Genomic DNA, 26,768 nt, shown 5'->3' with positions numbered 1-26,768 from the left:
TATCAGTATCAAAAAGACCCCTTTACCCAGATTCTTTGGTTCTGTTTCTCTCCTTGTAGAGCTCCTGTCCCCTCCAGGTCTTTCTATCTCCCCCTTCTTTCATAAGATTCCCTGCCCTCTGCCCAAAGTTTGGCTATATGAGTCTCAGCATCTGCTTTGATACATTGCTGGGTAGAGTCTTTCAGTGGCCCTCTATTAAAAATATATTTTTATTATTTGAGAATTTCACACATGTTTTGATCATAGTTAATCCCCACTTCTGTCAGTAACTCTGCTACTCTCATCTCTCCAACCTATTCCAACCTTGGTGGGCCTTTAAGCAACCCTTTGGGGCAAGTTTGTGCTGCTCATAGACTTGTGGATGTGGGGCCATCCACTGGAGCTTGGTGACCTACAGGGTCCAAACCCTTAAGAAAACTAATTTATCTCTCTCAGAAGCTGCCTTAGTTAAGCTTGGATCTCCCCTTTCTTGTCAATGCTCGAAGGCTGACAGGCTTAATCTTGTGAATCTCTTAACACTAAAAACATACTAAATGATGTAACCCAGACCCAGAAATACAGTGGTCTTTTGTTCTCACTCATGTGGACATTAGTGTTGAATCTTTATTTTTGTGTTTCTAATTTGGAGTACTTGTAGAATCCAGTAAACTAGAAAGCAGCATTGGTGGGGAGTGATCTTAGTGGGGGGACAAGTGTAGTAAAATGTGGATGGTATGAAGGTAGGAGGAAGGAGGGTTAGGGAAGTAGAGGCAGAAAAGACCGTATGAAAACCTGCTAGTCTATGATCTCTATATATCATATTAAAGAATTTCATTAGAGTTACTTTACATGGAATACTGCTCTGCCCAGAAGCTCTAGGTTGCCAAATTTAAAAAAACAAAAACAAACAGACCCCACAAAAAACAGTACCAGGTGTGAGTTGATGTGGGATACCTCCCCTCAATTTGGGTGCCCCAGAAACCCCTCAACATTACAGGCTATTGATACTGTTCTTGATTGCCCATCAGAATTGACATTTTGTCCTTAGAAAGGTAATAAAATATTGACAAATTAAGTACAGAAATAAAGGTGAGAAAACAGTTCTAGGAATTAAAATAGAGTAGTATTTTATTTTGCAGTTCTTAATTTGAGAAAGTTAGAATTTTGCTGATGTGAATGACAAATAGGAATCCAGGCATGTAAAGACGGTACCTGTACCAGGAGTAGCACGGCTCTAACCAGTAGAGTAACTGAGGGGAGCTGGCTATAGCCTTGCCACCAAGGCTCACTAACAGCGAAATGGTAAAGAATGGCCTAGGTTATGGATTTCTTGGAAACATGACCAACAAATGTAGGATTCTTTTGGTTAAGCTGAGAATTATTTCATAGTCATCTAGCATAAATGTTATATCTATAAGCCTGTAAGTTCTTGGGTCATAAATTCTTCCGACTTGATAGCTTTTATTAAGTGATGGCTCCTTTATAGTTTTAGAATATTATTAAAATTGATTTTCATGTTACAGTCTTTCAAGTGAATATGTTTGTCTCCTCAACATTTTAACAACTTAATGTGAACAGTTTAATGGTAAAATAGTTTTTGCTAACTCAGATGAAAATTGATGCTATGATATTTCACATATACCTGAAGATTCTTCCATGTGGTTAATTTTATAGTATGTAAAAAGATTGTTAAAAGATACTGAGTGTATGCAGGCTAGCAAGACCTTTTCTGTTGATCCAGGGTGTACATATGAGTATCTGTACACTAGCACAAGTGAGCTCGTAGATAAGCAAGTTTTATTTGGGACAAGGAGTGCATATAATCATTATTTTCCTTCTGGTGATGTAATGGAGAATTCATTCCTCCAGGACATATTAGAACAGTATGTTTAATGCTCTTTTTAATTTTCTAATATCACAATACAATTAGGGTCACTCTAAATGAAACTATTAACAAATTGACTAATTTACTTTAACAATGTCAATGTGGTTTCACAATTACATTTGCTTTAATTAGTGTATAAGCTATTATTTAATAGCATATTTCACACAGATAAATGGAGTGATGAATTCTTACCTCTATTAAAGAAAAACTTTTAATGGCCTAACTGATTTTTTGTACAAGAGCTTCTAGCTATAAAGTGGTTGAAGACATGTGGAAAATCAGAAAGGAAAACTTGGAGAAATGTAAATAAAATATTTTTTTTTTTTTGCTATTTTTTCATGCTCCCCATTACATGTCCTATTTACCATTGTGTAAATTGTTAATAGCTGTTAGTGAAGGGAACGTGTGTCCTGGACAGCTTTCGTAGTGTTGACTTTAAATTTGTCTTAGCTTAATGTTGCAGCTGTATTCGAAATTATGAGTATAGTAAAATGAATCTCAATTAATTATTACCTTAATGAAGGAAAAATATGATTTTACAATATAAAAAAGCAAAAATAATTCTCAAAAGAACTTTCTTAAATATATTAAGAACTTTTTAAAATATACTAATTTCCAAAAGAAGTTTTTAAATATACTAATCAGAGTGTTCCTTACCTTAGAGTCAAGTAGTTTGGTTTTTCTTTTTCTTTTTTTGAAATGAAAGAGGTTTATTGGATGGAAGTGGGGAGAGAGAGAGACAGAGAGATGCCCCCCCTCCCCCGGAAAGACACTGAGAGAGAGCAAGTGCGACAGAAGTAAGAGTCAGGGGTCCTAGGTCCTAGGTCCCAGGTGGGGGCAACCAATGATGACATCACAGGTGGATAAGCAACCTAGGAGTGGGCCAGTGCGTCAACACCTGTGAACTTTCGGATATATGCCTAGGAGTGGTATAGCTGGAACTTGAGGAAGCACTATTCCTAGTTGTCTGAGAAAGCGCCAGATTGATTTCCAGAGTGGTTGTACAAGTTTACATTCCCACCAGCAGTGGAGGAGGGTTCCCCATTCTCCACAGCCTCTCCAGCATGTGTTGTCACTCAAGTTTTTCGTCTTGGCCATTCTGATGGGTGTAAGGTGAAATCTCAGGGTCGTTTTGATTTGCATTTCCCTGATGGCTAATGACTTTGAGCATTTCTTTAAGTGTTTCTCTGCCATTCAGTATTTCTCTGTTGAAAAGAGGCTTAATCCTCATTCAGGAGGGTAAACAAGGCTAGACCTCTGAAGTAGGAGCTTTCCACAGAGGGCCTCTGAAAGACTCCACCAATTAGGGTATCAAGGAGATGCTAAGACTCATGGGTAAACTTTGGGCAGAGTCGAGGGAATCTTACGGAAGAAGGGGGACATAGAAAGACAAGACACTGTGGATACAAGAGCTCCACAAGGAGAGCAACAGAGCCAAAGGATCTGCACTCAGGTGGTTCTGCAGAGACTGATGAATCAACCAGGGGACCATGCATAGAGAGGACCTAGCCTCTCTGCTCAGATGTAGCTCATGTGCACCTCAGTCTCCATGTGGGTTCCCCAGTGAGAGGAACAGGGGCAGGGCCTGTATTTGACAGGAACTCAGTGGCTGGCTCTTTGAACCTGGTGAGGTAGCCTAACTAGGCCAAGGAGAAGGAGGATCCACACAGTCCTGATGAGACCTGAATGGCTAGGGTTAGTAGGAGAGGAGAACCTCCACTATCAGTAGACCAGGGGAGGGACATAGGGGAAGACGGGAGAGAGAAGAGATGAGAGAGGGGGCTACAGCTAGGATACAAAGTGAGTTAATTGTAATAAGTAATCAAGAAAAAAAAGACTTGTGAACTAACAATCTCCCTTTTTCTGTAATTAAAAAGAGAGAAGGGGCTAGGGAAGGTTGGGAATGAGGACATTGGACTGCTTCTCATGAAAGGCAAATTAGAGTAGTTTCATTGGGAACAGCTGTCAGCCACCATGCAAGTAGACGATACAAGGAGGGAGAGGGGGAGAGACTGCAATAGACACAGAGAGGCAAAGAGACAGAGGAACACCTAAATGTCAGGATTACATGGTGAGGATGAGGGGAAGCCCCTGCCCTGGAACTTCAAGGTAGAGGGTGCTGTTTGCCAGCCATGCCCAGCAGCAGATAGGGACTGAAGAATGTTGAGAGAACCTGGAGCTGTAGGTCCTGGGCTTTAAGCACACCATTCCAGCCTTTTGTTGATAATAAATGGATTACAGGCAAAGAAATTAATCATCTTAGGCTGCTGCTTGCTGACACTGGGGTGGAAGGTTCTTAAAAGGACATACAAAGTAGTTTTCTACTCCTGTGATTCTCTCTTAAGAGAACATTTGTTTCTGTTTACTGTATGTGTTTACTTCTGTATAAGTGTCTTGTCACATGGGTGTGAATAGCTATGGAGGCCAGAAAATTGTGTATGATTCCTTGGACCTACAGCAAGTGCTGAGCTGCCTGGTCTAGACTGCAGCAAAGTCGGTTCTTCGGAGAGCACCAAAGCATCAAGTTTATAAATAGACATGATTTATATTATCAATACCAACATTTTAAATTGAGAATCTTCTGGTTTAGTTTGGACAATTTGCTAAGTTTCTTTTACTTTAGGCTTCTCTCCTTTTGGGCCTATTACTAATAAATTCTTTTTATAAAGATATAAATTTAAAATAGAACATTTGTAAAAGATAATTAGTTATTAAATATTTAATGAAAATGTGGAAGCTTAGATCATGCAGAGTAAAAACAATTACATCTCTTTAAAGTGAAATTCAGGGCTGTCTTCCATTTTCTCTTTTTTTTTCCCCCATCAACTGTCCTGCCTCTTCCTTTCCTCTTCCTACCCATTAAAAATATATTGATAATAGATTTAAAATAGAGAAACCATTTCGTTTTCTTCCATTTCTTGCTGGTCCATTGTACTATTTATTTAGTTTTGAAACAGGGTTTCACTATTCAGCCCTGGCTGGCCTGACACTTTCTATTTAGACCAGCCTGGCTTCTAACTCATGGATGTCTACCTTTCTCTGCCTCCTGACTGCCGGGATTATAGGCATAAGCTACCTACAGCACTGGCCTGCAGACTCTATTCTCAATGTTCTCTGTGGCTTCTGAGGAATTGTCTAGTACATTTTTGAAGTAATATCCTGTGCTCTTAATCCTTCTTAAGAGTCAAGTTCAAGTCACCTCATGTTACAGCTACAGTGTCTCAGAAACAGTTCCCAAGCCTGTAGTATATTATTTTTTGATGCATGGATTGACTGATAGAAGACCCTACAAAACCTACACAGTCTGATCTGAAGTGTGTCTCATTACTTTTCAATAATCAGACATGGTTTCTTCTACAGTTTAAGATTTTAAAAGAAAAATTTTAGTAATAGTAAACATATTGAAAGCAAACAGAACTGACCAATTGATACTGCCTGAACTTAGAATAGATAGCCTGTGAATGGGTACACCCAAATTTAAAAAGGGTGAAAAGGAAATTCACCAGAGAAAGCATAGTCTTTTCAACAACTAGTACTGGGAAAACTGAATATTCATACATGCATGCATATAAAACCTGGAACCTGTCTGCCTGCCTTTCTGCAGATAGAGTCTGAGCTAACAAAGGTTAATACAAAATAAGTTTAAATGAAGAAGGACATCATGATATATATTTAGGTGAAAATGTATTTGGTGATAGATTTTTTTTTTAAGATAAAATACAAAAACCTTCATAAAACAATGAAAGAAAAAATGGTAAGGGAAAAGAAAAAAAAAACTGTGTGGCACTGTTAAATGAATAAACAATCGTCCAGATGAGGGAAATCTCTTAGTATAAAACCCATATAATGTAACTAGCATTTAACACATCTGAAGTTCTTGAAAAAAAAAAAAAAAAAAACAAAGAACAAAAAACTAAGTTTAAAAATGGGCAGACCAGAAAAGGAATGAAGGAATGAAAGACATTATTCTGCTGGGTATATGTCATTGACCAATGTCAAAAACTAGAGAAAATATAATACAATTCACTGTTTTATAAACTATGAAGTCATAAATTACCATTGATGCAAATATACTGAATTATTGGAAGGACAGAAAGTGGAAAAATGAATCTGTGAATGTAGTTATCTTACTGCTCCAACCTATACTTCCTGCTCCACTTTTCTATAACCTTAAATAATAAGCTCTAAGGATCTTTTTTTTTCTATTGATTTTTACATTTTTCAAGTGATATCATAGCTTTCCCATATTCTTCAAGATAGTATAATATAAACAGAATTCACTTGAAATATAATGAAACACTCAAAACTAGAAATTTTTGAAATGGCAGTGTTTTCTGTTTTGTTTTGTTTTTGTTATACGGACTGTCTCTACCCTTGCTGTCCTGGAACTTTAAGTAGACCATGCTGGCTGGCCTCAAACTCAGAGAGATCCATCTGCTTCTGTCTCTTGAGTTCTAGAATTAAGGGCCCGTATGACCACACTCTCCCAAGGTGACTATTTTTTAAAGTTATGCTTTTAAAACTTGCTGCTTACGCATTTCTCTTTTTGTTTATAGTGCATCTTGATATTTCTCTGAGGACAGGCCACATCAGTGTTTAGCCTAATCCTCTCCTTTGGCTAAGTTATATTTTTAGCTCATTAATTTCTGTTAATATCTAACAGTTTTATAATTTTTGTAATATATTTGTTTCATGTTTTTTATGGTTTCTGTTGAATAACATCCTTTTATATGTCTAATGTTTAATTTCTAATTAAAACTTTCTATAATTCTTTTTTTAATTTATTGAACCATTATTTTCTTTACCCTTTTGATGTCAAATATTTTACAACTGTTTTGGAAAGGGAAAAATCTTAGTATACCTGTGACAATCTAAATTCAGATTTTTATTGTAGATAGTCTCCTTGATAGAAGTTTCCTTTATTGAGCACATGCATGTGGGCGTGCATGCACGTACATAACCACAAATATGTTAGCTGCAACAGTGCTGCAGACAGAACTAAAGAGCTGATGCAAATTGATACATAGGTGGTGCGTGTTAGCACGTAGGTTAGATTATTTTAATGTAGTTGTCAGGCATAATATTTTCATATTAAACAATATCTAAAAATGAACATTTAAGTAACTTCATTTTAAAATTAATACACAAGTCACTTAGTAACACATTAAAAACAAATATTTTGACAAATTTTCTAAGGAATATGTTAAATACTTGACACATTTTTGCATATCTATTTTCAATTATTTAAGAATAATTTATTTGATTTATATAAACAGTGTTAATACTGTACAGCAATATATGATGTTGTACAATAACACAATTATTTTTATACCCATTAATACAACTTTTTACCTTGAATTTTAAAAGTGATTGAACTTGAGCAAAATTAAGCAGAAATTTTGGTTATGGATTAATTATTGAAATGTGAAGTTTTGAGTCTTTTATTTAAGTCAGAGAGTAAAAAGTTCATTTGGGCCGCTTGTTTTTTTTTTTTTTTTTGGAAGTCAAAAGAGAATGATTGTTATTAAAAGCAATTTTCATAGTCAAATTTGTGGAAGCAATTGGCATTAAAATCTTGAGTGTATCAGAAATGTTGGGAGAAAAAAAGATTCAGATTATGTAGAGAGACCCTTAAAGAATAGTTTTAAGTTGCATCTCTGTAGAATTCATTTTTTCAAAATTGCAATTCTTTATATTCCAAATTTAGAGGTTATAGTACATTACTTGTTTTTGTTTTTAGAAAACTAAATACTTATTGACCTTATTAAAAAAAAAACTTTATTTGTTCAGGTTTGAGGGGAAGTGATTAAGTATTTACAAGCTTGGCAAATTTTTGCCATGCCATGCACAATCATGCAAAGATTAGGTATATATTTATGCACAATCTGGCCTTTTAACAAAGAAAAATAAGGCTATGTTTGGGCTGCCACTGGCAGAAACAAAACAGCTGAGACTTTAATGAACACCATACTGAGGGCATGTAGGACATAAGGCAAATTAAGCAGGTTACAAACTGCACATCTTCTATTTAGATACAGAGATCTCCCCAATCCTGACAATTAGTTGCATTGACAAAGCAGGCAGATAGGCAGAAACAGAAGGAGATCGTTTGTATCAATTTGAGGAACAGAGCTAGTAATGAAAGAAAATAGCCACACAACTCTGTCCTGGTGAAGTGTTCTCTCTCACCAAAAACACACACATGTTTTATTTACAAATAAAGACCAACAATGTTTTGACTGTTTTTTTTTTTTTTTGTTTGTCTGTCTATTTATGAATAGATGTTCTGGACAGTCAAAGAAATTTTAGGCATAGCAACTTGACAGCTTTGTTTAAAAGCTAAGTATGAGTTTTCTTTCATGGAAAACCCTTTCAAAGTATAGCAGTTTTTAGCTGTGAAAGCCTACATACATTAATGATGACAAAAACATTCCAGAATGAGCCAACATTTGCCATGTTTCTTTGGTAACATTTCTTGGTAAATTTCATACACAAATGTTACTGGGCTATTTTAATTTGCACACACACACATCCAGTAACTTCTCTGTGTTTATCTTTCTAAAGGAATAATTCTTTGTTATTAATCATTTCAATTGTTAAATATAATTTTTATATGCTTTGAAGATACCTGTATAGGGAACATTTAAACATTTCCGTTTGTGTTTGTGATTACATTCCAAAATGTGTCACTCATGTTTAGGGTTTGAAGATTTTTCTACAAAATCAAGCCCTTTTTAGATTTTATAGGAAGTATGTATTGCAAGGTCACTTACTTTGTATCTTAAATGATAAGATAAGCATACAGGAGGCACAGACCCAAAGATAAGTAACATGGAGGATCCAAGGGAGGATACACAAATCTCACTCCGAGGGAGAGATAGAATAGACAGAGGTTGTGGCTGAAGAGAAGAAACAAGGTAGGAGAGAGCAGAGAACAAACCCTGGGGAGAGCAAAGACAAGAAGACTAAAGGACTGTGGAGAAAAGAGAAACTGAGGCTGCGGCTATCTTTGTAAAAGCTGGAGACCTAAGTCAGGGTAGGCTCCTGGGAGGATATGAGGGGGACCAAGCAGAGACTTCTAGAAGCAGAGGCTACAGGGATCAAACAGGACACAGACTAACGAGATAAGTCTCCTAGTAGAAGGAGAACACTAACCAATCCACAAAAACCTTGATCCAAAATTTACCCTGCCCTCAAGATGTTCAGGGATGGCCCAACCAAAGACTCATCCTGACTGTGAAAAATACTATGCAAAACTTGCAGACAGGAACCTGACAGTGTTGTCCTCTGAGAGGTGCTACCCAGCTGTGCCTCAGAACAGATGCTGAGACTCATAGCCAAACATTGGGCCATGTGTAGGGAATCTTGTGGAAAAGTGGGAGGACAGAGAAAAGGACCTGGAGGTGACAGGAGCTCTATAAGAAAACCAAAAGAGCCAGCCAGCAAACCAAGGCCCAGAAGGGCTTGCTAAGAACAAAGCATCGGGCTGGAGAGATGGCTCAGCCCTTAAGGGCACTGTCTGCTCTTCCACAGGTCCTGAGTTCAATTCCCAGCAACCACATGGTGGCTCACAACCATCTGTAGTAAAATTTGATACCCTCTGTTGTCCTGAGGCACACATGCAGGCAGAACACCGAATAAATAATAAATAAATCCTTAAAAAAAAAAAAAAAAAAAGAACAAAGCATCAACCAAAGGCCATGCATGAATTTGACCTAGGTTCCCGACAAAGATGTAGCAGATGGGCAGCTTAGGGCCTTCTAGTAAGGTAAGTAGGGACTATATTGGACACAGACTCACTTGCCAGCTTTTTCTCACTTTCTCCGGAAGAAAGCCAGGCCACAGGAGAAAAGGACATGTTCAGTCCTGATGCAGCTTGAGGAGCTGGGAAGGATGGGAAAGGGGGGAGGGGAACAAGGGTAGGACTGGGAGGGGAGAAGGGATGGAGCTACAACAGGGATGTAAAGTGAATAAAAATGTAAAATAAAAAAAATTTTAAAAATTTTAAAAAAGTAAAAAATGAATGATTAATTTGTCAACAAAGACACAATTGAAATATTTTAGCATCATATTCTTTTCAGTCTTACAAAATTTGGGTTGTTCTTATTTGAACTGTTACCTTTGTGAAAATTATGATTTTCTCTTTGTGTGTTTTGTATGTGTTGAGTGTCATGTATTTGAATATGTTCATATATATGCTGGTGGGTGTACCTATTCACTCTCATGAGGAGATCAGGATAGATAGTGGGTTCCTTTCTTTGTTACTTTCTGCCTTAGTTCTTTTACTGAGCATCTGCCACTGAACCTGAGCTTACAGTGGAGGTCAGTCTGGCTGCCTGTGAGCCTCTGGAATCTACTTGTCTCCATCCATGTTGCTTTAGGTGCTGGTGAATACGTAAATAAAATGGCCTGTGTACACCGTCCAGTATTCATTCATAAAGAAAAATCTAAAGATTATATTGTCACATCATGTAAGGCAGGCACATAAATAGAAGTACACCTAGTCATACTGATACACAGTATGCTCTAAAAAAATACTGTTTTCAAAGTAGTTCAATAGAGTCGTTAAAACCAGAGGTTGAAGAATGTAGCCAGAGGAGAAGTGAGGGGTGTGGAAGCATGGGATAACAGGCTTAACTGCAGATAGATACAAACAGAATGATATTATATCAAGTCACAGCAGGTGACTTGATCTAGAATTAGTGTGCATTTTTAAAGTTAGAGTTAAGATCTTTGAAAGGCTTCATTATAAAGAATGGTATACATTTGAGAACACATAACACTTCACCACCATACCATGCATTTATATATACATACATACATATATATTATCTATACCTAATAAATATGTCCAAGTTTAACTTTCATTTTCAAATAAGGAAAGACAAAATAAAAAACTTACGATATATTTATGTAGTTTAGATTTTTAAAATCTTGTAATTATCTATCAGTATGAAACTTACAAGAATCCTTTTAAGTTTACAAAAACAGACAAATTGCCTTCGGAGACAATTGATGATGGGTTATCTCTGCCTACGAAATAAGGAAATATGCCAATCCAAGCCAGATTAAAAGTACAAAAAGGGCAAGCTTATTTGGGAACTGAAGCCCCTGGATTCCCGAGTTCAGCACCCTCAGGATGAGGCCAGAGGAAGTCTCACTTGATTATGGTGAGGTTTTTAAGGATTGTATGTTAGAAGGAAGATGATGTATCTGCACCTGCTGGGCTTGGGGGCTGGTGGCTCCAGATGAAGGTGTTGGGGCATTCCTCAGGAATGCCAGGAATGTGTAGGCTTTTCTCAAAGGGAAAGGGTTGGAGGGAGAAAGTGGGATTGACCAGATGATGTGGGGGAGTGGAGGGCAAAAGGAGATGCCAACCAAACAGATTGTGAGATGCCAACCAAACAGATTGTATTTGTGGTGTCAAATTATCATTCATAGGAAACAAGAATGAGTATAATTGTGTAAAAAGATTCTTTAAGAAGGTGATAATAAAATGATCAAGAAACTGTCTTTTGTAATATTTCCCAAAATATTATGATTCCCTTTGTTTTCCTCTTCCTTTTCAAAATTGGTTTGCCTTTGCTTCCACATTTTATAATCAACCTCACTGTGTCTTAAAGAATCCTCTTAGAACTTTCATAGGAAATGTGATTCACTTTTTTCATTTTAACACCATAGATAATAATAATCAGGGGTGAAAATGGGGAGAAGATGCAAGAGTAACATGTTCTTGATAAAGATGTTGGAGTATGGCCGAGGGTATGAAGGTGATTAACATTTTTATAGAGATTCTAGGACACTAATTATTGAAGAACTGTCTTCCACATAAAAGATGAATTCAGAATCTCATATTTTGACATTAAATAGCTGTCTAGGTTGATTTTAGAGCTAGAAATTTATGTAAAAAAATAACTATATTGGGGAGACACTTACGTGGAGGAGGACTGTAGCATTTTAATGTATTCTGTGATGCCATGTAGAATTTTTTACTTTTTTCTGGAGATGTGTAGCCAGAGATCAATGATTTTGAAACTCTGTATGTAAAACCTTGAAATGCAAGCTTGAGAGGCAACAGCAAGTAAATGGCACAGCATCTTTGACCATGAAAATAGACTAGGCTTCAACCATAAGGGTTCACTGCCTTTGTAGTTGAGAATTCAGATAAACACAATTTAAAATTTTACTTATTAATATCGGGATGGGATAGAGTGGGGATTGTAGACATGTGCCAATGTCCATGTTGAGGTTAGAGGACAATTTTGTGGATTTGCTTCCCTCATTTCACTTTTACTTAGGTTTCGGTGGTTGAAATCTGGACGTCAGGCAAGCCCTTTTATTTGCTGTACCATGTAACAGGCCCCCTAATAAACATTTTTTTAACTTATAGAAGCCATACATTCCCCCAAAAAGTAGTTTAGTATTTAATAATTATATGTAGAATGACTTCATTTGCTGCCTAAGGAATACCATTAAAACAGTTTGTTGTTATACTTTCTGCAGTAGGATCTTTGGCATTAGCTTCTCAGGTGTACTCTGGAGACTTATACTCTTTCCTTAAAGGAATAAATACAAGAGTGATATTTAGTCTTATTTAAAGGGGTCTATTGCTGTGAAGAGACACTGACCACAGCAACTCTTAAAAAGGAAAACAATTAATTGGGCTGCCTTACAATTTAGAGATTTAGTCCTTTATATTTTTTTGTGGGAAGTTTGGCAGCATCCAGGAAGACATAGTGCTGGAATGGGTTGAGAGTTCTACATCAGGTTCTGCAGACAGCAGGCAGAGAGGCACTGGGCCTATTGTAGAGACCTCAAAGCCTGTGCACAGTGATAGACTTCCTTCAATAAGACCACACCTCCTAATAGTGCCACTCCCGATATTCAAGCATTCAAACACATGAGTCTGTAGGAGCCCTTCCTATTCAAACCACCACAGCCACTAGCTTTAACAATAGTTGAGAGGCAATTTTTTTCACGAGTGTTTCTTACACTAACATTTAGTTTCCATATTTAGAGAAAAAAGAAAAGAACTTGGGATCTTCAAGAATGACACAAATTAGTCTTTTCTAGTTTTTATGTCCTCAGGGACAATATTATTGATCAAGTGTCTTACAATCACTAAATAAAAGAATCATTGACAGAACACAACTGCTGCTCCTTATAAAGCGTCATAAAGCCAGGCTTTACTGTCTTATCTGTCCTTTCTTTATTCCATTACTGTTCCTAGTCAGGGTTCCAAGATGCAAGCCATGGGGAATAGGACAAAGAAATGATGTAAACACAATATTCATCCAGGAAACTTTCAAAAATCATTTTTAAAAAAATGTTAGCATGCAGACCCTTTCCAGAAAGGCAAAGAGGATGTACATCAGAAGAAGGAGAAAAGAGGGAACAAGTTAGGAGCCTGACACAGAGGACCTCTGAAAGGCTCTGCCCTGCAGACTATCAATGCAGATGCTGAGGCTCACAGCCAAACTTTGAGCAGAGCGCAGGGAATCTTATGAAAGAAGGAGGAGATAGAAAGACCTGGAGGAGACAGGAACTCCACAAGGAGAGCAACAGAACCAAAAAAATCTGAGCACAGGGGTCTTTCCTGAGACTGATACTCCAACCAAGGACCATGCATGGAGATAACCTAAGACCCCTGCACATATGTAGCCCATGGCAGTTCAGTATCCAAGTGGGTTCCATTGTTATAGGAACAGGGACTATCTCTGACATGAACTGATTGGCCTGCTCTTTAATTACCTCCCCCTGAGGGGGGAGCAGCATTACCAGGCCACAGAAGAAGACAATGCAGCCACTCCTGATAAGACCTAATTGACTAGGATCAGAAGGAAGGAAAAGAAGACCCCTATCAGTGGACTTGAGAAGGGGCATGTGTGCAGAGAGGGGAGGAAGGGAAGGATTGGGACAGGAGGAGGGAGGGAACCACAAGGGGGAAACAGTGAATAAAGTGTAATTAATAAAAATTATTTTAAAAAAGTATAGAAAATGGTACCAACATTTGTTATCTTTCCCTTTTCCTGGAAATGAGAAAATTGGCCGTTTCATTCACAAATGTTTACTTATTATTCTCTAAAACATCTTATGATTATTTTTAAAGTCAGTTTTTAAAACTTTGAGATTAATAATAACACAATTTTTTAAATTAAATTTTTATTTTTTATATTAATTATATTTTATTTGCTTTGTATCCCATCTGTAACCCCCTTCCTCATTTCCTCCCAATCCCACTCTCCCTCCTTTATCTCCTCCCATGCCCCTCTCAAAGTCCACTTATATGGGAGCCCATGGCAGCTCAGTGTCCAATTAATTGCCTTATAAGGGGAACAGGGACTGTCTTTGACATGAACTCAGTGGCTGCCTCTTTGAACACCTCCCCATGAGGGAGGAGCAACCTCGCCAGGCCACAGAGAAGGACATTGTAGCCAGTCCTGATGAGACCAGATAACACAATTTTATTGCATTCTTAGAGTTTAAACTTTTATTAAAGTACTTTGAATTGCATTTAAAAATTGGATTCATTATAATAGTTTTAGAAGTATAGAAAAAAGAATGATACTTATATTACAATTTTCTATATGTACATTATGCTGATTTTTCTACTCCTTAACTGCCTAGGTAGTGATGCCATATAGCTTTGACTATACTAATATGGGCACCTAGCAGTGACCCAATTTCTGCATTTCAGGCCTGGGCTAGTCACTCATACTGAGATTTGTCAAGCAATGGACATAAGCCATTTCCCATAAAAGAGTTAAGGTTGCAAAAATCATTCTTAACTTTAATTCAAATTTATCACATAATTATGAAACTTTTAAGGTACTTGTGATATTATTACATGTACATTATGATTGTGTATCCATCTCCCCATTATTGTATGGCTGCTTGCAATACCAATTTAGATTTATACTTAGAAATATACTCGGGATATTCCACATCTGTTTCTCAGTAGCAAAGTTTTACTGCTTATGTAATATCAGTGCTAAATTGAGATCTGCTATACTTGTCATATAGTAATTGTTTTAAACATTGGAGATAGTTCACATTGAGTAAGTTTATTTTTGAAGGGATAGGATAGCTGCAGAAATAGTTGCCATTTACTGTTTTCACCCACTTTTGGGGAAATACCTGTCTGAAGTAAAAGTTTAAATGCCTTAAAAAAAGAAGAAGAAAGAAAAAGAAAAGGGAGAAGGAAGAGGAGGTGGAGGAGGAGGAGGAAAAGGAAAGAAAAAAATTGCTTGCTTTGTCGTGTATTTTAAGGCAATATTAACAAAGATTACCTAAAAAATTACCTTGTCTGGATTGGAGTAGGAGAATAAAATGTGAGAAAGGAGTGTGATAAGAGAATGAATGAAGGAATATGGTTCAGTGTGAAATGAAAGATTTGTGAAGTTAGATTAAAACGGCAGATTATCAACACTATAATGCAGTCTAGGTATGGGAAGTAAGTGACAGAAGAGAAACATAGTTGGCTTTTCAGATTGAATATAGAGGAGTGAGGGGGATCAAAACTGAGACCGTTAGCTGAAGTCTTCATAGAAAACATTTCCTTTTACTTAGTGAACTGTTCCTGTGCAGTAAGTGATACAGCCTAATAAAAATTAAAGAGTGGGTTGTATTTAGGAGATCAGGTCATCATAACTCATTGACATTAGGCCACATAACTGAATGATGTCTTCCTTCAGTAAAATACATCAAATGAGATCAACAATTATGACTCATAAACATGCCTTGCAGGCATAAAACAGCAGGGAATTAGCATGTGAGGCTGATAAATATGCATGTAAATAAGCTCCCAAAGGAATAACATGGGTTTGATTGATAGGTTTAGAATTGGAACATATGTAAACCCCTTTATTCCTCATTCTGGTGTAGCTAAGGAAGGATGCATATTACTTGTTAAAAAGTTTCAGTAACTTTGTAAATCTTAATGCCACATCTGTCTTTTTTTTTTTTTTGTTTTGTTTTGTTTTGTTTTTGTTATTGTTTTTTTTTTTCTTGTGCATGTCACTTGTAAGATTAATTGAATTGTCTTCAGGCTGGATGGCCTACATGTAAACTAAGTGGTTGAAATGTGAATGAATGACTGTGCATCTGAGAGTAGAAATGGAATGAAATAAGAATCCTTGGGAGATTTCTTTCTCCATTTTAAATGGATGTGCATACATGTCAGAAATTTCCTTGGAAATTTGTGCTGCTTTGACATAGCAGATGACTCTGGCTTTCTCACTAGTTCTTTATCTCCTTATATCACTTTTGTTTTCTTACATAGTTGATACTAAGCCTTCCTCTGTCCTGAAATTCAGCCTATGAGCTATTGTGGAAATACAATGTAAAGTGGATATTCTGATTTCGGTCTGTTATCAGGGATACTTTTGTTATCTATACCTATTGCCTGTAGGTAACTTTGCAAACAATTTATTCCTTTCATCAAGTTCAACTCATTTTAAGTAATGAAGAAGGAAAGTGGCTTTTGATTTCCTGGTACAGAGATTTAGCTATTAATGCTATGCAGAACTAAAGGATTTACTAACTGAAGGCATCTGGGCCATTAATGCCATTTCTCTTTAGTAATATACTAGTTGGTAGAAAGCAAGATTAGCCTAAAATAGTAGTTATTGTTTTTCTATGGTTTTATTTTCTGCAGTTTTAGTAATCCACAAAAACCATGGTGTGAAAATATTTAAATGGATAGTCCAGAAATAAACAGTTCGTAAATTTTAAATTTTGCTTTGTGGGTAGTGTAATAAAATCTTGAACTCTCAACTTTGGTCTGTCTAGCATATCTATACTTCTTATGTTTACTATTGCTGAGGCTTTTAGTGATTTCTGGGTCTTTGTTCTTTCTATAAATATTTAAAAGGTTTTCTTTTTTCTTTCGTGTGGGTGTTTTTCCTGCAAGTATCTATGTGTACATTGCCCACAAGGACCAGAAACAAATATCAGATCCGTTAGAATTGGTGATACAGATTTCTTTGAGCTGCTCTGTAGGTGCTGCGAACCGAATCTATAAGAGCAATAATTGTTCCCAAAACCAGGTTTTCAATTGCAAGAAAATACACCTCTTGCTGGACAGGGTGGCACATGCACTCAGGGGCACAGGCAGGTGGATGTCTGATCTACATAGCTAGTTCAAGGACAGCCAAGACTACATAGACCTTGTCTCAAAAACAAAAACAACAAACAAACAAAAACTTAGATCCTAACAGAAACTGTTGCCATGAAGTACAAAAGAAGTATGAGGGACATGAGGATAATAAATCCCTGTTAGAGTGCTCAGCTGCTAGCAATCATTGTCATGATTTGACAATCTGAGATAACGCAAAGGAGATGATCCTCCTGATTTTTATTCAGCAGGTCAATAGTAGCCTGGTGTGATGTAGCATTATCCATTCCTTTGTCATCTTAGATCATGTCATCACTTAGGCATTATACCATCATCAAAAGAGTTCATATCCATGCAGTATCTATTAAAGCATATTATTTTGTTCTACTAATATTTAGTTTTAGTTTGGGGTTGTTTGGTTGTTTGTTTTACACAGGGCTTTTGTGTATATCTCTGTCTTTCCTGGAATAGGCTTTGTAGACCAGGCTAACTTCAAACTCAGAAATCTGCCCTTCTGTGCCTCCTGAGAGTTGGGATTAAAGGCTGCTACCTTAAATTATTAATAAAATAACAAAGGCCATGCTGATATTTATGATTTGAGCAAGCACCACAGTCCATGTTGATGTCCATGATCCCTGCTACTAATGGAGACCATGTTGCTGCCAGTGTTGATGTCCATAGTCCCTACTGCCAATGGAGACCATGTTGGTGACTGTAATCCATGCTGCTGCTGGGGACCAGGTTGATGTCTATGATTGGAGCTGCCACTGGAAACCATGTTGAAATCCAGCATCTGTGCTGCCACAGGACACCATGTGCAAGTCCGTGATCTGTGTTGCCACCAGCTTCTTAGGCAGTAATATCCATGAATGCAGACCCATAACTAAGAATTGGAGATATTAAAGGCTTTTGTGAGCCCCGAACCCCAAAGGAAAAGGAACAGTCCAGACAGGAAGCCATTGAAGAGGGTCCTTAAAATTAAAGATGTTGAAATGTAGCTCTTCACAGTTGATGGCTTCTGACAGGAGGATGGAGAAGGCCTGAGGGTTTGGTTTTGTTTTGTTTTGTTTTGTTTTGTTTTCAAGGGCTAGCCACTGAAAGGTTGACCATGCTGCAATGAATACATGACCAAAACAAATTGGGCTTGATTTTTTTTTTTGGGGGGGGGTGGTCAGCAAGGAGGTTGGGTGGATTTGGGAAGACTAGGAATCAAGTGTGATCAGGGTACGTTGTATGAAATTCCCAAATAATAAAACTGTTATCTTGGGAAATTATTAACAAATTGGTTATTAATATCTTATTGTGTCTTATTTACAGACTAAATATTTTTCTTAGATTTGTATGCATGAGATAACACATATATTTAAGGTTTGGCTATGCCCTCTGAGGGTCTGGCACATATTCCTTGGTAGTTATCTTGATTTCTATTTCTCTAATGCCATTAATGTTGAATATGTACACATTAATTACTTTGCTTAAGTTGATGACCTCTGCCATTGAGATACAGCAAAGATAGAAAGGCCAGGCTGTTCCTTAAGGGAAAAAAATCGTAGGTAGCTTGAAAGGGGAGTTTTATGAAAGGATGACCACTAAATTTGTTATGTGAACATTCGTTATGTGATGAGGAGCTTCTTAATGGACTTCTGTCTGTTCCTTTGTGGGAAAGTGTATTTTGTTCAACCTAAATAAGAACAGGAAGGGAAATTTCCCCAAGGTAATTTATTTAAGAATAAACACTTCGACGCAGAGAAGAGCAAGTCTGATTGCATGCGGGTTGATGCCCCAGGTCCCGCCTCTGAGGAAAAGGTATCAGACGGGTCTGATGCTCTTTGGGTGGATGACACCTAAATGAACATCGGTACAAAGTCCCAATTTATTTCTAATATCAGAGATCAGACCTCTACTCTTGCCTGATGTGTCTAAAACAGAAAGGGGGAACGGTAGAGAGCTGCAGAATGCTATGCCTTAAAGATGGAGCTGGTTTCCGCCTTCCACCTTCCCGATGGTGAGTGCTCTCTGTCAGGAACAATTCCACATTTGGCTAAGGCTGAGGATCTGGCTTGCTTCCATGTATGTGGACCTATCTGCATTGCCCACGTGGCACGCCTGGGTTGGCTACCCAGAGGCTATTTAAGCTGTGGGCTGGCTTTCCCCAGGGTCAGATGATTGTTCAAGGTTCCTGAATAAACTGCATTGAAAAAAAAAAAGAATAAACACTACAAGGGGTACGTATATGACTATATCCAAAAAAGCAAAGGAACAAAGCAAATTTTAGAGGCAAAATAAAGAGTACCTGGGTATGGTCACACATGCCTTTCCCAGCATTTGGGAGGTGGAGCCAGGCAGATCTCTTGAATTCAAGCCCAACCTGGTCTATATAAGGTGCTCAGGCCTGGGCTACACAGAAAAGCCCTGTCCCCCCGCCCAATAAATCTACAAAAAAAAAAAAAAAAAAAAAAAAGAAGCATGAAAACAATTAAAAAGAGAAAGAAAGAAAAGAAGGACTACATCTTGAGACCAGCCCAGCTTCAGTGCTAGAATGCTGTCTAGGGATAGGTATGTAACAGACACCTAGACACACTTAAAAGTGAAGCTGGGGTCAGCTGGGGTTCTCCTGAAACCTAAGCCTATTTATTATTGTAGTACAACACAGAAATGGTATCTATACTTATTAATGTCTATAAAATTTTTTATTTTTGAAAGAATATTTATAGGAAGTTACAATGAAGTCAATATGCCTACAACCTTAGAAACACTAACTACTAACCTTGAAGTATCAAAAATACCTGTCTCATCCAACTATGTATTTAAAAGCTCTTTTGAAGATGGCTTGTTAGCCAGCATCATCTCACCTTAACATGAGTTCTTGGAGGGTACTTGTATAGCTTTTGAAATCTAGCATCTGTCTGTATTATTTGCAATGGGTAGGCTTTATGTAGATGTATTTATGCACCCATAACCCTACCCTTAACCCCCAATTAGGTATGGAGGGCAAGAAGGAAAGGATCGTTTATACCCACGCCTGATAAGAACTCCCACAAGAAACTAACAGAACAATAACCTGAAGTAAACAAAGAATATCTGCCCAGCAACTAGGTATCTATCTCAAAACAACACCACTGATCTAAGGAAATAAAAATCTGCCAAGCCAGTTTGTAACTGTAGGGAGAGGAAGAAGCCCCAAGTGAATGTGAATGAATTCGTGAGTGAATGTGTGTTTTGGCATGGCAAAGCCATGGTGAAGACTCCAAGGCCACAAACTCCTGTGGCACTTGGCAAAGCAAGACTGTGCTGAAGAGTGGTGGTGAAGCTGTCCTAGGGAGTCCAAGTATGAGAGTTTAGGAACAAGTGATGAGTGTGTGTAAAAACTAGCAATGTAGCTTTTTCCTGGATGTTTACGCCTGAGATTGCTTGACCTCAACCAAAGGCCCAGACCTCAAGAACGTGCTGGATTTTTTGCCTTTCCTAGTCATTGTCTCCAGTGTGTCCGATGTCCTGTATCATGTATCTCTACAACCCTCTTCTCCCTGACCTGCATTGCACATGATCTTTTTCACTGTGTCTGTTGTGTGTGTGTTTCCTTATTCTTGGTAAGTGCTTTCTTCCACTGTTGACTCTGTTGCTGTTTGTTGTGTTTAGAGTGCTCTGATGTTACCTGTTGTGCCTTCTAATTCTTTAACAAGCAGAGAAATAACCTCTGGAATGTATCATTAGAGTGGCTGTTTTTACAACATTAATCCTATCAATCCATGTACATGGGATGTCTCTCCATCTTCTGGTGTATTCTCTAGTTTTTTTCTTCAGTGTCTTTAAAGTTTTCAGTAAATGAGTTCATCACTTCCTTAATTTTTTATTATAAAATAGTTCCTTTGAGGCTATTGTGAATGATATCTATTCCGTGATTATTTTCTAAGTCTCTTTGTTTTGTGAGGGAAGGCTTCTAATTTGGATATTGTAAGCAAGGGTGTCGATAAGCTACCAAAGCAAAACCCTTGGAGCAGAGAGCAGAGTGGGAGCTGGGGGAAAAAAAAACCTCTTGGTTTATAAAGAAAAACCTTTAGCTTGCAGCCTGGGGCAAGGAAATCCACTGATCTAGAACAGGCTGGAGGAGGTGTTGGGGGCTAGAAAGAAGAGTCCAATCACTGTCTGCAAGTTAGTATCAGCTTTGGTACATGTCAGTAGGGAAGTAGCTCCTTCTGACAGACAGAAATTAATTTTGTAGCTTCCTGAGGACAGATGAGTGTGAGTTTTGATCTATTTGTCAGAAATCCTATCAGCACTGCCTTTTGGAGTTTGAGACCTAACAGATAGGTTAATTTCACAACATCTAACCTGTCACTTTCCTGCGAGTGTTTAACAGATCTAAAAGTTTCCTTACAGGGACTCTTAGGTCTCTCATGTATAGAATCATAATATATGTAAATATGGATAGATGTCTATGCTTCCTATTTGTATCTCATCTGTTTCTTTTTCTTGTCTTACTGCTCTAGTTAGGATTTCAAGCATTGTAATGAATGGGAATGGTAAAAATGGACACCGTTGTCTTGTTACTGATTTTAATAGGGATACTTTGATTTTTCTCCCCATTTACAATAATGTTGGCTATCAGTTTGCTATAGATAGTTTTTATTCTATTGAAATAGGCCCTATCAAGCCCTAATTTTTATTACAAGATCTTTACAATGAAGGGATAAGTAGATATTTTTCAAAGACCTTTTCTCCATCAATTGAAATGGTGATGTGACTTTGGTTTTTTGCTCTAGTGGTGACTACATTTATTGATTTATAAATGTTAAATGTGCCTGCATCTCTGGAATAAAGCCAACTTGATCATAATAAGTGTTCTTGATTTGTGTCATCATTAAATAGTTCTTTAATCTCCATGTATTGTAAATTTTCGTAGTTACTTGTGCTGTTGATTTCTAGCTTTATCCTATGTTGATCAGATAGAATATATTGGATATAATTTTGCTTTTTCTATATTTGGTGAGATTTGCTTTATATTCTCTGTTTTAGACAAGAGTTCATGGTGAAATGAGTATAGTGTACAAATAAACATACATATAATATTTGTGTAGAATGTTTTATATATGTTGGCTAGGTTCATTTGACCTTTGATGTTTTTTATTTCCAACATTTCTTCATTCTTTTTTAGTGCAATTCATCTGTCTAAAGTCAAAGTGCAACAATAAAGTTTCCCAGTATTACTGTTTTGATATCAGTCTGTGACTTTCAAAAGTAGTAGTGTTTGTTGTAAAAATATAAAACGAGTCTATATTTGGTGCATATATACTTGAAATTGTAATTTTCTCATGCTGGATTGACCACTTAATCAGAATACCTCTTTATTTCTTCTGACAAGAGTTGGTTTGAGTTCTGTTTTGTCAGAATAACAGTGTAAATTTATTTTCTGGTTCTATTTGTGGGGATTATATGCTTTTCATATTATCCTAAAATAGTATTTATCTTTGGCAGTAAGATGTGTTTCTTAGAGGCAACAAAAAGATTATCTGTTTTCTAATCCATTCTGTTAGTCTTAGTTGAGCAGTTTCTATTCATATTTGTAACTGCAAGGTGTATATTTCTTTTATGTCATTTTGATTTCATAGTATTTGATAGTTTTAGATTTCTTTAATACTATCATCATGTTTATTTTTCCTCCTACAGTCTCTTTAGTCTGCTTATCTTTCTCTGGAGACTACAGTATTCCTTCATGACAGGTAGAATAGATTTGATATAGACTAGGGATCTTGATCGTTGTTTGCTTTTTTTTTTCTGCCAACTAAAGAATTAAAAGGCAGATTAAAAAATCTCAAGCCCAATATGTAACAATAGTGGATTCTCAAAGAGAAATATCAGTTGAAAAAACGTGTTTACTTGGGGTGAGAAAACACAGCAGCCACACAGAGAAAAAGACCCTCTGCAAAGCAGAGAGGGGACTAGGAAGCTCTAGAAAAAATATAGTCTTTTTTCTAGAGTTGGGATATTTTTAAAGTCTCTGAAGAGTTTTCCTTCCCCTAATTTAAGGTTGATCAGTTTGAAGAAAGCTAGGATTGTTGATTCACCCAGAACTCTTGTGTAACATGCCCTGATCAGGCCTTGAACTTGTTGAACCAGTCTATTAGCAGGGGCTTCTGCTGGTGGGATACAAAAGACTGCCTTTGTTTTAAGCTCTCAGGCTTTTGTCTCAAGTGAAGAGGGTGAAGAAGCTACCATCTTGGATTTCTCCATCTTTATTACTCAGCCATGGCCCCTCTTCCTGCATATCTGCCAGCGAGGTGGTGTGTCTAACTCCTAGTCTCTCCCTGCTTTGTATATGACTTATTTCTTTTACAGCTTTTCCTGTAACTTTTGTTCCATATAGTTAATGTCTTAAATGCAATATTTTTATTGAACTTGGGCCTCACAACTTGTGCCAAGGGTGGTCTGGCCACCCATGTTCAATAAGTCAGTTTTTTTTATTAATTTTATTTTTTTCTTATTAGTTACATTTTCTTAACTCTGTATCCCAGCTATATCCCCGCTCCCTCATTCCCTCCCAAACCCTCCCTCCCTCTTTCATCTCCACCCTGCCCCTTTCCAAGTCCACTGATAGGGGAGGACCTCCTCCTCATTCATCTGACCCTGTTTTATCAGGTATCTTCAGGACTGGCTGCAAAGTCCTCCTCTGTGGCCTAATAGGACTGCTCCTCCCCTGGGGGGTGGGGTGGAGGTCAAAGAGCCAGCCATTGAGTTCCTGTCAGAAATAGTCCTTGTTCCCCTTACTATGGGAAACCAATTGGTTACTGAGCTACCACAGGCTACATCTGAGTGGAGGTTCTAGGTTGTATCCATACATGGTCCTTGGTTGAATGTCAGTCTCAGAAAAGACCCTGTGCCCAGATATATTTGGTCCTTGTGGAACTCCTATCCTTTCCCCATCAGACTAACTCCCCTTCTTTCATATGATTCCCTGTACTCTGCGGAAGGTTTGGTTATGAGCCAATAAGTCAGTTTTAAAAGCCCTATTAAATGTGGAATTCAGAAAAGGGGGATTTATTTAATGTGACCACATTGGGAAGAGGGACAAAAAAATTAATTCTTCAAGTGCATCTTCAGAGTCCTGAAGTAAGATCACATTTAAGGAGAAGGCCAAGGATATTCACACTTAAGCAAGCTGTGGTCTGGCCCACCATTCTCTGATCTTCAGTCTCATCCTATTTGGTGATATGAGAGGTTGTTGGGGCTGTAAGAAAGTTCCTTCCAAGAAACAAAACTCTTCTTCTGGTTGTTGCCTTTTCCTTCTCCTAAAATGAAATTTCCTGGGGAAATTCCAGTTGGTTGAGGCTCTCTTTTTTTTCAGTAGTCTTGATAGTGAAATTGAGAGAATCAAGTGCCTCTTGAACATATCTTCATTTTTGTTAGACTGGTTGCAGTTCTCTACTTTCTGTCTTAGTACCTTAGTCTTGAGGTGGAACATTTTCATGTCTGAAAGAAATATAATGCAAATAGGGACACAGGTTAGAACCAATTTATTTAATGAGGGTTGGCCATGCATATGAATCATTTTGATAACCTTTGGGCTTTTGTAACTTTGGATGTATTGGCTCAGGCAGTCTCATCTTGTTGGTTTGAGAGGGTCTCATCAAAAAGGCTGGCCACAAATTTATGAACCTCTTCTCTTAGTTTCACAAGTATTAAGATTATAGGCAAGCACAGCCTGACTATTTCAGTTCTGACTACTCTATTTCAGTTCTGACAACTTACCTCTTTTCTCTGAATAGTGTTTTCTGAAGACATTACTGATTGACAATCTAGTGGTTTGCTTGCTATAGTGCTACAATTCTAGGGAAAGCTCATCCTGGTGGTATGATCCGATCCCATATTTGGAAGTATAAGTCCTATTCCAGTCGATTGGGAGTACACTCAGATATTCCAGACCTAAGTATAGTGTCAAGCATTTAGAGCAAAGGGCTTTCAAAGGCAAAACCCATCCGAAATCTCATTTGGCAGCCATAGGCAGATGTTTTCTGCAAGCAAGCAGTTTAAAAGAAGTTAGGATAAACAATAAGCTTGAGGGGGAGGTTCTGCTCAAGTAGGTAGTTTAACAGAAGCCAAGATAAATTAGCTTGGGCATCTTGACCTTGGTTTTCTAGAATCATTTGGATAATTTTCCACTGGATTCTCTATCAGGAAGATCAAATTGTAGTTAAATCTGAAAAGGACTCAGCAAGAATACAAGATAGAGGACCCTGTGCACTGTCTTGTCCTGTCACAGTAGGAAAGGCCTGTATTGAGGTAATCTGATAGAACTCTGACCAACAACACATAGGAGAGAACTATCTTATTCTTGACACTTGGATTTTTAGTGACCTATATCTGATGGGACCATTACATACATGCAAAGAATACATTCATTCAATATGAATGATTCAATATGCATCTTAAAGAAAAATGTTATTTTTGAATTAGCTTACAAAGTAATGGGTTTCAATAAGGCTTTTAATACGTCTTTAGTTTTGGTTAACCCATCCCTCTATCCTTTTTTTCCCCCAACTTCCTTACCTTTATTCCCACCCAAACCCTTTACTTTTACCATTCTCAGTATTCACTCTTCCTTTACTCTCCCATAGCTCATGCCTTATTTTCCTTTCAAAGTGCTGCTTTCTGTGGTAAATCTTTCTTATGTAGTTGTTTTTGTCCTAGATATTCAAGTGAAATATAGATCACTTGCTCTCTCTCTCAGTCCTTATTTTTTTTCTTTTTGTTTCAATTAAATACTAATTTTTATAGTGTTCCCAGTGACCCTCCATACTCCCTGCCCCTGCCAGGCACTGAGTTTTACTTTATCGTGCTACATTTTCTTTATAGCTCTTGTAATAATTTTTATTATATTATTAATGGATTTTTTCTTCGAGTGTTTCTACCTATCGCTCTAGTTAATTGTGTTTTCTTCATGAAATTACTCCCAATTCCCCAAATGGAACTATTTACTTATTACCTATTAGAAAATAAGTAACTTTTCAGATATAGTTGGGTGTGGTGACACATGAGGAGGCATGTGAAACTCTTGAGGTTGATGCTAGCCTGGTCTACAGTAGTGAGTTCCAGGACAGCTAAAGCATATTAAGACATAGTCTCAAAAAACAAAACAAAATTAGATATTAATCAAATCAGTTAATAAAAATTCAACTGTGATTTAAATAGTAAAGCTTTCAAGGTATTCAGTTGCCATACCTTACAGATGCTAATTTTATTCTCAATATTGATGGATGTATCTCAGTGTTTATTTAGTCTCCCTCATCTACAAATTAAGCTAAGGTCAGTTTTTATTTAAAAACCAAAGATTTTATTATATTCTCCTAATACTTAAAACCCTTCCATTAGTGCCTTGGTATTTATTTATGTTAAAGAACCAATTTCTTAACATGATATTCACTGTCTCAGTAAGTGTTCTATTGCTGCAAAAGACACCATGATCACAGCAACTCTTTTAGTGGAAACCATTTAATTGGGGCTGGCTTACAGTTTCAGAGGTTTGGTTCATTGTGGTCATGGTGGGGAGCATGGCAGCACACTGGTAGACACTGTGCTGGAGAAGTGGCTAAGAGTTCTACATCTGAATTAGCAGAGAGGAGGGAGAAAAACACAGAGACAGACAGGCAGACACTGGGCCTGGTTTAGCATTAGAAACCTCAAAGCCCACCTCCAGTGGCACACCTCTTCCACCAAGGCCACACCTCCTAATAGTGAACTCCCTGCTGATTAAGCATTCAAATATATAGTCTGTGGGGGGCCATCCTAATTCAA

General features: G+C 37.4%; 1 protein-coding gene across 5 annotated transcripts in view; it reads left to right on the top strand.

Annotated features, from left to right (window-relative positions):
- Positions 1-26,768, top strand: part of Tbc1d5 (TBC1 domain family member 5) — a 434,903-nt gene that overhangs the window by 137,774 nt on the left and 270,361 nt on the right. The window lies entirely within an intron of this gene.

Source organism: Meriones unguiculatus, chromosome 16 (assembly GCF_030254825.1).
Source record: "Meriones unguiculatus strain TT.TT164.6M chromosome 16, Bangor_MerUng_6.1, whole genome shotgun sequence".
In the NCBI taxonomy this organism is placed as follows: Eukaryota; Metazoa; Chordata; class Mammalia; order Rodentia; family Muridae; genus Meriones; species Meriones unguiculatus.
The sequence above is the reverse complement of the archived record's forward strand: the minus strand, read 5'-3'. Positions and strand labels throughout refer to the sequence as shown.